The sequence below is a fragment of the Suricata suricatta genome, chromosome 11, assembly GCF_006229205.1.
Source record: "Suricata suricatta isolate VVHF042 chromosome 11, meerkat_22Aug2017_6uvM2_HiC, whole genome shotgun sequence".
Classification (NCBI taxonomy): domain Eukaryota; kingdom Metazoa; phylum Chordata; class Mammalia; order Carnivora; family Herpestidae; genus Suricata; species Suricata suricatta.
In genome coordinates this window covers 74,901,565-74,914,319 of record NC_043710.1, presented here as the reverse complement: position 1 = coordinate 74,914,319, position 12,755 = coordinate 74,901,565, and the positions used below count along the sequence as shown (strand labels likewise).

Here is a 12,755-nt window from a genome sequence, read left to right as displayed (position 1 = left end):
GAGAGAGAGAGAGAGAGAGAGAGAGAGAGAGAGAGAGAGAGAGAGAAGAGGGAGAGAGAAAGAGGAGAGAGTTTTGGTGATTGCTCATTATTTCAGGAGAGAGAGAGAGGGAGGGAGGTGTGTGTGTGTGTGTGTGTGTGTGTGTGTGTGTGTTCCCTGAACTGGAGAAGCAGATGTTTAAAGAGGAAGGGCAGGAAGCAGCTCTGACAAATGAAAGGATTTTTGATTGAATTCGTGAGCTAAAGTTTCCTGCCAGTAATTCATTCAACCCTAGGCTACATAAAAGAAAAACCCACATAATTGAATTTTAATCGCCTAACTTTTAAACGTACAACCAGAACAGGCAAGCGTAGCTGCCATAGGTAAAACTGAACTAATGCTGTAAGCTGATTTTAGATTATTTTTTTATTGGTAGTTTAAAAAAATTATGAGCCCCTCGCTTTGTAAGGCTCCTCCTTTTTCGGGGTGTGTGCGCCAGAGGCTGTTCCTTATTATCTGTATATGTTAAAACCCTTCGTGCAGATTTTTTTTTTCTTTAAGCTGTTTTGTGAGCAGGTGCAGATGGCTTTCATGAACTGAGCCAATTGAAATGTTCTGTTTCAGCCTGCAGAAACTGAAGTTTTAAAAAATGAACAACTGTGTTTTGTGCTATACCTATAATTCAGCTGGAAACTGTTTTCCTTATTTTATGATGAAATCTACCACCTCTGTTTCTTCTTCTTAATGAATTTGGTTTGTTTACAGCCTTAAGGAAATCTTGTCACTAAAATCCACCCTCAACACTCCTCCAGTATTTTGCAGCCTGATGATTTCACAACCAGGGCCATTGCAAAATAAGGGTAAATGGGCATTTTTTTTTAATCCCTGGAGATTTTCAAGAACTTTTTTTCTTTCCTTTTTCTTCACAGTGTACTCAAGTAAAGTGTCAGGAAGACAAAACACGAGATTGTTGTACCTTCTCATACATATAATATAAAATAAGTTACTGTTCTTGGTCAAGTCTTACAATTTAAACCAAGTAGGGGAAAGTAAGGAGTCAACATGTCTTCAAACCTCTTGGTTTCGTGCCGGCATTCATGAGTTTTCCTATAAAACAGAGTAAAGAGCAAAATAACTCTTCTGGTGTCCAGAGGTTCCAGGGGCCTTGATAGGGGTGGCTGGAGCTCTCTGCTGAGGTCACACTCACATGGGCACTAATGCAACGTCCTAAACCAAGTAGCCATAGCCAAAAGCCAAAATTGTATTGGTGTGCTGCACCTCGAACTGAATAGAACCCAGATATTCATGTTGTAACTGAACCAAACATGTCCAAAAATAAACCGAATAAACTAGTTCAAACCAGAATGATACATCCATATTTTCTAAAATGATTGAACAAAGCAAAACTACAACTTCAAAAAAATTCCACAAACTAAGAGCGCATTGGCTGGCTCTGTGCACCCGCAATGTTCATGGGATCCCAGCAGGAAATGAAGGATTTGGATTCTGCTGTTATGTTGACTTTCGTTCACAGTGATGACTGTCCCAGGAACACAGACTCGGGCAGTGGCCGTGGGCAATCCCTGTCATGTTTCCAGAGATACATACCCCAGCAGAATTGGCAGTTTGGACAAGATGATTCCTTTTAGTGTGGAACTGCCCTTTGCATTGTGGGATATTTAGCCACATATGTGACCTGTACCCCTTAAGTGCCAGTAGACCACAAACCTTCGGTCAAAAATACATCGCCAAATATCTCCCTGGCTGGGGAGGGGGGTTGTGGAGGGAGAAAACCATCCCCAGTTTGGGAATGATTAAAATAGGAGAGTAGTCATCAGCCTCCTGTCTTGTTTTTGAAAGGTTTTCCAGGAGATATTAGAAAAGAAAAGCTATGTGCTTAACTGCCCAGAAGGATCACTTAGCAGAAAAGAAAGCTAATCCCTTATGCAAATCCTCATTTCAGAGTTGGTTTCTTTACTAAAGCAAGAAATCCATGTATGGGGTTACTGTGAGGCAGACATCGTGAAAATACTGCAGGTTATTGAAAGACATATATAAGCACACACTATTATAAAAACTTTACTGCTTATTGACTTACTGTGCTGGGGAGAAAATGATTCCAGAACCTTTTGGCCACACTTCAATCAGTGTTTACCTTCATATTCTGAACAAGTTGCAGAAATTTTTCAGCATATTAAGCCTCCTACTGTCTCTAGTTCACAATATACAGAAATGCTGTCTGATCCAGGGTGCCTACATACCCTACAGTGAATTATTATAAATTAGAGTGCTATTTCCAGAGAATTAGACATCTTAATTATAACTTTTTTTAGTTTGTGTGCATATAGTGTATGCCTTTGAAATGAAATTTATAGTTATTCTGTGCTTCAATGAGACTTCTCGTTTCTCTATAATACAACAGTACCTTTCCCTTGGCAGTTTTCATCTGGTGGGAAGACTCATTTGTACATCAGAGCATTATTTGGAACAGTGGGTTTTGCCAAGATTATAATGTGGTAATTACATTTAAAATTGAGCAGTGCCAAAGCATTGCAAAAATAATAATAAGTCCACTAAATATATAACACTGAAACAGACAGTTCATCAGCCTTTCTTAATACTGTGAAAAACAAACCAAATTTTCTATTTTTTTGTCTGCCAAGAGAACCTGGGGAAAGAGTAATCACAGTATAAAATTGAACAGCTAATCGAGTTTTCCAAATGGTTTATTTTAATGGTGATTTAGTATTCTAAGGTGCAGACCCTTAGCTTTTGTTTAGCTTTTGTCTTTAATGTAAATTATAAATCAAAGTGCTGTGTGGTGACAAAGAATAAAGTTATTGGTTAATATTTCCTCATAGACTGTAAGTAATGATGATGTTCATGAAGCCTATGATAGCAAGAAACACTCCCTCAATCTCAACTGATCTCCACAAGCACTCTGTTTGGAATCAATAGTTTTCCTAGCTCACCACAGAAAAATGTGCAGCTCAGAACCGGTAAGAAGACAGGGGCAGGTCAGCATGGCTGTGGTAGTGGGTAAGTCAGAGGATTCAGGGAGTTAGGAGTACTAAGATTTGCGAGCTTACTGGTCTAACTTACATCACTGACCACCATTCTACTCTAAGACATGGATGCCATTATTCCATTTTCTTATGATAAAACACACACTCTGAGTAGAGATTCCAAGTCAACAGCTTGTAAATGTTGCCCTAGAACTTGAAACCAGAGCCTGTAGCTTTGGTCTTTTTCTTGATTCCCTTGTACTTTGAATTCAAAACCATAGAAGGAACTGAAGGCATATTAGTTCACATTTAATAACGTACATGGGAACTCTTAGCCCTAAAAAAGTGTAATCATATTATGTATGGCCTCAGTGTTTAAGAAAAACAAAACGGAAGCTCTTGATTCTGTCCCAGAAATCCATCCTTACTCTGAAATTGGCCAAAACATCTGAAGTCTTTGTATCACTCTGTTCTGGGCTTCCTGAGGAGCTACCTTGGAGCAAGCGAGAGCATTGGCAGTGATGTGCTCCAACAGGAGTCAACAGCCGTCCCCATCCGGCTCTTCCAGTACCATCACCCAGGAGAAGGAAGAAAATTCACCTAAGGGCGCGGCAGCCTGGAGCTTTTTCTGTCTCCTTCAATGTATTTAGTCATCCAAACCAAACACTATTCACCAGCCATTTAGAAAATAGCACAGCATGTACTTTATGGCATTCAGAAGGACTGGGCCATACCCTATCAGTGTGTTCAAGTGTGGGAACGTGAGTATTTCATAAACCAGTTCTGATGTTCTTTGAAATGTTAGCATTATCCTCATCTTGTGTGTAAGTTGTGTCAAGTCTGTGCCTCTTAGGTCGGAATCTGGTGTCACATGCTGTTTCTGACTTGGACTGGCTAAAATACCTCTTCATTCTCTGTGTTCAACATAGACTCCTGATGTCCAAAGTTGTTACTTACTCTTTTGTTTGTTTGGTTTTTGTTTGTTTGTTTTTTTTCTTTCTAGCACAGTTTTTATGATTTGGAACCAGATTTAAAACAGGAAACTTTGTTGTTTAAAGAAATGTCATCATTTGAAAATTGAAATTTAACCTAATCACAAAATAATGTTTATTCCAAAAACTTCTGAAAATATGAAAGTAGCACAAATAAAAAACTGTCAACCATACTTACTCTTTTGAATAATGACCCTTCAACAAATCCCCAAATTCCTTCCTGGTTAGTTCTATTTCTCCAAGAAGCTTCCATCAACTATATCCCATCAATGACTCAGTAATATTCTATCCTATTTTGTGAACAGGTATATATATATATATTTTTTTATCTGACTGGCTCTGTTCATACCAGACACTTGAATAAGTTCACATTTCTTTTTTTTTTTAATTTTTACATGTTTGAATTTATTTTTGAGAGAGAGAGAGAGAGAGAGAGAGAGAGAGAGAGAGCGCCAGCGAGCGTGATAGTGTGAGCAGGGGAGGGTCAGAGAGAGGGAGACATAGAATCTGAAGACAGGCTCCAGGCTCTGAGCTGGCTGTCAGCACAGAGTCTGACACAAGCTGGAACCCATGAACTGTGAGATCATGACCTGAGCTGAAGTCAGATGCTTAACCAACTGAGTCACCCAGGTGCCCTGAATAAGTTGACATTTCTTGACTTCCCTCTTCTAATAATTTCTGGCTCATTAAAACATTAACAGACAGGGGTGCCTGTGTGGCTCATTCAGTTAGGCGACTGACTTGATTTCACTCAGGCCGTGATCTTGCAGTAGTCATGGAATTTAGCCCCCCATTGGGTTCTGTACTGAGCATGGAGACTATCTGGGATTCTCTCTCTCTCCCTCTCTCTGTCTCTGCCCCTCTTCTGCTGGCAATCTCTGTTCAACATAAATAAATTAATTTAAAAAAATAACAGGCTGCATGTTCTCACTTATACGTGGAATCTAGAAACCAAATTCATAGGGATAGTAGATTGGTGGCTATCAGGAGCTGAGGAGGTTAGAGAAATGAGTGAGGGTGATCAAAAGGTACAAACTTGCAGCTATAAGGTGAATACGTTTGGGGGACATCATGTGCAGCATGATGACTACAGTTAACAACATGCTAACTTATACTTGAAAGTTGCTAAGAGAGTAAATACAAAATGTTCTCACCATACACACACACAAAATGGTAACAATGTGAATGGTGGATGTGTTGACTCACCTTATTGTGGGAAATCATTTTGCAACATATCGGTATTCAGATCATCATGTTGTGCACCTTCAACTTTCACAATGTTGTATTTCAATTATATCTCAGTAAGGCTGGAAAAAATCATTAGTTAGCCCACCCAATATGTCTTATCTAAGAAGGAAGATTTGTCTGCAAAAATAGTAGTAGCTACAATGGCACCTAACTCTGGAAAAAAGAGTCATTGATCTGGGGGCTGAACCTAAGTGTCACTGGGGTGGGGGGGCGGGACTCAGAACAGTGACAACCATAGCAGTCCTGAAAATGCCACTATGGAGACAGCAAGGCTTGGACTCACAATGCAGATTTCATTCAAAATTGGGTTTTCTTTTTCTCTGGTCTCCCAAATTATTTCCAGAGGTTAGCCACTTACAGAAAAAAATAAATATTTTTTTTCACTTGGAAGTAAAGAATGTGCTATTTGACTTGAAACTTAACACAAATACTCCTTGGATCAGCTCTGTTTTGTGTCTGATGAGGTTCATATTGCTCTTCTTTAAACAAACCTGTCACTGGATTCATATGTGAGGTGTCCTCACATGAAATGCCCAAATCAAACTTTATAATAGTGCAAATAACACTTTTATTGTCTCTTCCATATTAATGAAACTCACAGCTAAACAGCTAAAGCCCCGTACTAATTGCTTGTTCTCAGAGCTGGATATTTCAGGTCTAAGTCTCTTTAGAACACAGCTGGCATGGGGTATGCAAAAGCTCCTTTGGTTACTTTAACCACTTAAGTACTAATTTGGTGGCATGGAAAGCATTAGGCTGTGTCCATACAAGCAGAACAAAGCAGAATATTGAGCAATTTTCCGAATTCTATCCATGTAGTAAGTCAACTTGGTTGATGCTTCTAGTTAAAACAGATGTTTGCGTTGTCAGGCTGCATCCAAACAGAGTGTTTGTTGAAATAAACATTAGCTTAGCAGATTTCTTTTATTGCAGAAGCACTGTAAACAAAGAGCAAGGTGTAAACTGGAAATCTGTGAGTCTTGAAGAAGCGAGGTGTGCTGCAAAAGATTACATAGTTTTCTAAATGAGTTATATGCACAGTCAGACTCAATGCATGATGATTATATTAATGAATGAAGGAATGAATTGTTAAATTTTGTAACCATTTTGGCCTGTACTGGATCGATTAAATTTCATTTTCTTACTATATGTGCATTCTGTACATATCTTTCCTTGTTTGCTTAGCTCTTTTACATATGTAGATATTCTGCCCAGCCAGTAATAACGGAAACAATCTCTTTCATTTGGCCCTGATAGTCCATGTATATTCACTCAAATTATTCTCCTTGGGGGTTTCAACTTTACTACCTTATTGCTATTTCTGATATAAAAGTTTGGTCAGTAGGAGCCCACAGCATAGCTGGCAAGGTACATAGTCTTTCAAGCAATGTGAAAACTGCTACTGAGGGAAAAAAACACGAGTCGTTATTGGATATTTACTGTGCCTAACAGTTTGCTAGATATTATGGAAAACAACTTCACCCATGGGAGCTGAAAATCTAATTGAAGAAAGAAAACCAGCTCACGTGAAACAATTACAAAAAATGAAATGTATCATGTGCTACAGAGCCAAGGAGAATAAGGTGTTAATTGTGTGGGTAGACAGTAAATCCCAAAGGAGTTAAGTTCAGCATGGGCTGAAGTCATTCAGGAAGACTTTCAAAACAAACCAACAATATTTCTAAGCCCCCTCTATGTTCAAAGCATCGTGAAGGCTGGCGTGCAGTGTGATCCCAGAGATGGGACTTAAGCAGGATCTGAGAGGCTAGAGGAATACTGACTGGCCAAGAAGAGAAGGTAAAGTATTCCAAAATATAGAACTCGGGGTGGGGGGGGGGCGGGGAGTGGGGGAGAGCTGCAGCTATGCTAAGCAGCTTAACATGGCAGCTCTTCCTTTGAAACTCCTTAGACTGATGCAGATATGTTCACTTAGATTTTGTAATCCATTTTGGCCCATGCTTAGTCTGCAAAATATTAGCATCCAGGTCAGAGGTTTCTCTGTGTGAGAGAGAGAAAAGCTAGAAAATCTAACAGAAGTGATAGACAGTATGCACTAGTGTCTTTTTCCTGCAAAGAAAGGCATTACTGAAAACAAAGGTGCTAGCCAAAGTATATAATGTGTGGCAAATGCAGCGAATTCAGCACACCACAGAAGATGTTTATAAGAAGATGTCACCCAAACTCTGAATGTTATTTGTAGGGTTGATTCGCTTTGGGTTTGTAAAAACTCTCAAGTGGCTCCCTTTGTTAGGCACTCTTTTCTGTTTTGAAATATGTTTTAAACTCAGTGAGCATTCACGATGCTTTCTAAAATTCCATGTAGACTTGTTCTTTTCTTAAAAAAAAGTTTTAATGTTTATTCATTTTTGAGAGAGAGAGAGAGAGAGAGAGAGCACAAACAGTGGAGGGGCAGAGAGAGACAAACAGGATCTGAAGCAGGCTACAGGCTCTGAGCTGTCAGCACCGACCCCTACATGGGGCTTGAACCCACAAACCGCTAGATAGTGATCTGAGCTGAAGTGGGATGCTTAACCAAGACTGAGCCACCCAGGTGCCCCTCATGTAGACTTGTTCTTATTCAAAGCAACCTCCCATGGAAATAAGAAACAATCATTTCTGGTTCAGGGACTCGATGATACCTCCAAACACCTTTATCTTCTGGGCAGAAAAGAAATGGGAGAAAATGTTTATCTTTAAGATAACAGCCTTCCTGGTTTTAAAATCATAGCCATTAGCATTGAGGTCTAGGGAATTTTCTGATCTCTATTTAGAGCACTTCAGGCAATTTTTGTTTTTAGGGGGCTATGATGTCTCTAGTCTTTTATTCTTTGAAGACAGTGATTGCAAGCATTCCTCTGGTTGTTAATGGGGAATGTGGAGGGAGACTGAGGTTGTTTGGCCATCATTTCACTAGTTGGTAGCCCTATGGAATATGTTTAGGGAGAAATTGTGCAGCGCAGAATACGCCCATAGCACCCAAGTTCGGACAGTGCCCAGCCCCATTCCTGGAGAAGCAAAGAACTTGTGCCTCCATCATCTGTTCATAGCACTTCTTTGGTGTGAGCACATGTCCCATGTCCCTCGGGATCCCAGGGCTAAGCACGAATAGAGCACTCACTCACCCGAAACGCGACAGACAAGAGCATTCATCTCTGGCACAAGCGGTGCGCCGCATCTGTTCTAGGGAAATGTGAGCCAGATGTGCCGCCGCCTCTAAAACAGATTTTACTGCTGTTTACATTCTCTCTCCAGCCCTAATCTACAGCTTTCTGGCATGTCCACGATACGGTAGCAAGGGGGTATCACTTAGTTGTTAAATGCTTGGAATGATGTGAAACATTTCACAGTAAACTGGAGTTTTGAAGGAAGACATCTTTTTAAATTGATTTGGGATTCTGTTTAAAAATCATCGTTATAAGAGATCTTAAATTTCTTGGAACATAGGAATTTAAAGGGAATTAGTAAGGAAAATATGATCACCTGGGCAACTCTCCTTCTTTTATTGATAAGAAGTCAAACCCAAGGAAAGTGATTACTTCCCAAGGTCATAAAGCACTTTACTGGAGAATGGAGTCTAAAATCCAGGCATCCTGACTTTCCATTTAAAGGGGTGACACAGGAGGGAAATTATTCAGTAGACAGCAGACTCTGTTCCATAAAGGGCCAGATAGTAAACATTTTAGGTTTTGTAGGCCATATGGTGACTGTCAGAACTACTCAACTCTGTTCTTGTACCTGAAAGTAGTCATAGACAATATGTAAACAAAAGTGTGTCTGTGTTCCAATAAAACTTTATTTGCAAAAACAGTCAGTGGGCCAGATTTGCCGACCTTTGCTCTTGATCTGAAGGAGGAAAATAAGCATGAAAATCTCCTTGGGAGCTCCTTTATGAGCCACATCCAAATTTGATCTGTCATGGAGAATGTCAGTTTTTCAAAGGTCCAGAGGGTGCTGTTAGTTAGATAAAATTGCTCTGACTCAGGCAAAACTGACTCTTTTTATAGCTTTCCTGAGAAAAGCTTCTTTATGAGATTTCAAAGTATTTAAGAGTCATTCTTCAGGATTGTCCTTATGTCACTATTGTTCCACTTACACATGGAAGATTTATGTTTCTATACGCCTTTCAGAAGTTAACTGTGCTCTCAACAAAGGTCTTCTATTAGCACTGTTAGAATTTATTAACTCAAGGAATCTCTTAAAAATCTAAGCTTGTATCTTTTTTTTCATAAACAGGACTGCAAAGTTTTCCATGTTAACACCAATTAAGAAATGGGAATGAAGTAAAGGTTTTCTGAAAAGATGTCTGTATTTTTATGTAAAATTCCTTTTGGAACATAAAGAAAGCTTGAAGTGTTTTAAGTGTGTGTATGTGTGTGTGTGTCTAAGAAAGACAGAGAGATAGAGACAGACCTCTTTGAGAGACAAGCAAGAGAGAATACATACATTCATAACAGTAGCTGGCCTGGAATGAAAACCTTTGTTCCCTTTGAATCTGATTGGTGAGTTAAGTACCCTAAGACATCCTGGTGTTCTATGAGCGAGCTCTCATTAAGGGGAATTTACAGGATTCTTCTGTTCTTCCTTCTTTGAGAATGATCCTTGGGGTGCCTGGTGGGGCTCAGTTAGTTAAGCGATGGACTTTTGATTTCAGCTCAGGTCATGGTCTTGTGGTTCATGAGTTCAAGTCCCATGTCAGGCTCTGTGCTAATGGTGCAGAGCCTGCTTGGGATTCTCTCTCTCTCTCTCTCTCTCTCTCTGCCCCTCTTGAGCATGCTCTCTCCCTCTCTCAAAATAAATAAACTTAAAATAAATAAATAAATAAATAAATGTGATCCTTCAGGAATTCTATTGTCTTTACTGGTCACAACCCAGAAACAAGACGTAAGTGGAGGATGGAAAGACACGCAGAGTAGGATGGCGAAGCACTGGCTGAGGTGAGGAATGGGGAGAGGGGCTCAAGTTCTAATTTGGGAGGCCATCCCCCAATCCCTTATTTCCTCTGAGCAGGGGCAGACTGCTCCTTTTTCCTGTCCCCCCATTTCCTCTTCTCCCTCTTCCTCTTTGCTTCTCTTTTCTTTCCTGTTCTACCACCAAACACTTATTGCGGTAGGTGGAAGGGTGATCTGTCTGGAATGAGGTGGGAGAAAATTATTTTAGTTACTTTCTACTTCCCTCGTCACTTAGGTGTTACAAAGAGTGGAGGAAAGCTCGTCAATACCTAACTTTTTCCCACTATAAATGTCGCATTTTCAAAGATAACAGTTTTTCCTATATGTAAAGATTATTTGGAGAGTAATAGAAAGTAATCTATTTAAAAGTTACTCTTTTAAAATTAGGAATTAACTACCATAAATCCTCATATCCTGTGGCGATGTAGTCTCTACAACAAATTTGGGCTAATAAGTAACTTTGCCATTCAAAATGCTTTTCTTTTGCAGACAGATATTACTTTTTTTTTTCTTGTTGGTTAAAATTGTTCTCATTTAATAAATGATAGCATTTAAAAATTGGTCTTTAAAGGCAGATAACTAAAAGGTTAATATTGTTTTTCTGAACCTACACATTTAATAGGATGTTGGGTTTCATTTCATTTTGTTTTTTTTTTTTAATTAATTTTTAAGAGTATTTTTATTCTTAGAAAGAGATAGATAGAACACAAGCATGGGAGCAGCAGAGAGAGGGCAGGGAGAGAGAGGATTCCCAAGCAGACTCTGCAGTGCAGAGCCCAGTGTGGGACTGGAACTTATGAATCATGAGACCATGACCTGAGCCGAAATCAGGAGTCAGACGCTTAACTGACTGAGCCACCCAGGTGCCTCTTGTTTTCTTTTTTTTTATTAACACTTCCAGTTCAAAGTTTAAGTAAAGAGACATTTCTTTTTTGAATTTTGTTTTTTATTGGGATATGACTGACAGAGTATTTGTTTCAGGAATATAGCATAATGATTCAGTATTTGTATATATTGTGATATGATGACCACAAGAAGTCTAATTATCATCCATCACCAGAGTTAATTGCAATTTTTTTTCTTGTGATCCGAACTTTTAAGATCTACTCTCTTAGCACCTTCAAAAATACAATATGGTGTTATTAACTGTAGTTGCCATGCTGTACGTTAAATCCTCAGAACTTATTTATTTTGTAACTGGAAGTTTAAGGAGGCTTATTTCTTTTCTCATCAACCTCCAGGTTTTATTCTGAAGGGAGTAAAGAGATGGCATGTTGAAGAATCAGTTCTAATCGAATACTCTAATAATGTGACCCACCATTCTGGCCTCCACATCTGTGGACCCACATCCTCCTGTTAGAAATTCCCTTCCCCTCTTTTCCACCTACCTACATCCTACCCAGACATCAAGTACCCTCTTAAGACCATAGGCCATTAGGAATCTCTCCTTGGATGATTGCCTACCACAATGATCCTTATTCGCTTGGAATTTCTGTAACACTTTTAGTTTGTGCCAAACAGTCCTCACTTAATTACACATTATCTTGGATCACTCTCTAGTGGTTTAAAGCATAGTGTTAAGCACATAATCTGTGTATCTATTGGAAGAAAAATGCAAATAGCTCATGTGGGGACAGGGATGTGATGCTTAAAGAAGGCCATAAGCACCATCAGGAAGGAATCATCTTGGGGAGTTCTTTTTTTTTTTTTAAGTTTTTTAAAAATGTTTTTTATTTATTTTTGAGACACAGTGTGAACAGGGGAGGGTCAGAGAGAGAGGGATATACAGAATCTGAAGCAAGCTCCAGGCTCTGAGCTAGCTGTCAGCACAGAGCCCAACATGGGGCTCGAACCCACAAATCATGAGATCATGACCTGAGCCGAAGCTGGACGCCCAACTGACTGAGCCACCCAGAACCCCCTGGGAGCTCTTAAAATCTAACTCTGGCCCCCAGATGAACAAGTGCAGTGACCAGAATGTCAGGGTACCATGTGTGGCTCTATCAACCAGAGGCAAACTCATCTTTACCTGATTCCTAGAGGCTGGTTAGATGCCAGTTTATTAGTTTCCAGTATGAGATATATATATATATACCTAGATAACTCGAGTCTTTAGACAAATGTATCATCTCCCTCTGAGTAAGCTTTGCGAGTACATTTATAACCATCAGGACTCCTGGTAAGCATGGAAACAATGCAGAAGTGGCTAGTCAAATGATTTGAATGTTCAAAGGATTAAAACAAGGAAACCAGTGATGTATTTTTACCATAAGGATATACCTGCCCACAGAACTGGGTAGGTGGTATCCTTTGGTAAGATAAGCTTGGAAATGAAATAGCACTGCCATGGATGATGACTCTGGGACACTTTCAAGGATCCTGTGAGTGACCAAACTTCTGTTCTACCAGCAAATTTGTCATAAGATCTTACATATAGCTGATTAGTTCCCAATTAAGTCTTACTCTCTTGTAGTTGATACTTTTTTCATCTCTTCTCTGATTCATTTTATGTAGGGAAATCTCATTTCTGCTATTCCAAAGTCCTTAGGGTACCCGTAATTGTTGCCTTTTTACCTCCTACC

At 39.5% G+C, this 12,755-nt stretch overlaps 1 protein-coding gene across 2 annotated transcripts in view; it reads left to right on the top strand.

Moving 5' to 3' along the window:
• The window catches only part of MAML2 (mastermind like transcriptional coactivator 2), a 345,270-nt gene that overhangs the window by 96,084 nt on the left and 236,431 nt on the right, over positions 1-12,755 (top strand). The gene's annotated exons all lie outside the window — the stretch shown is intronic.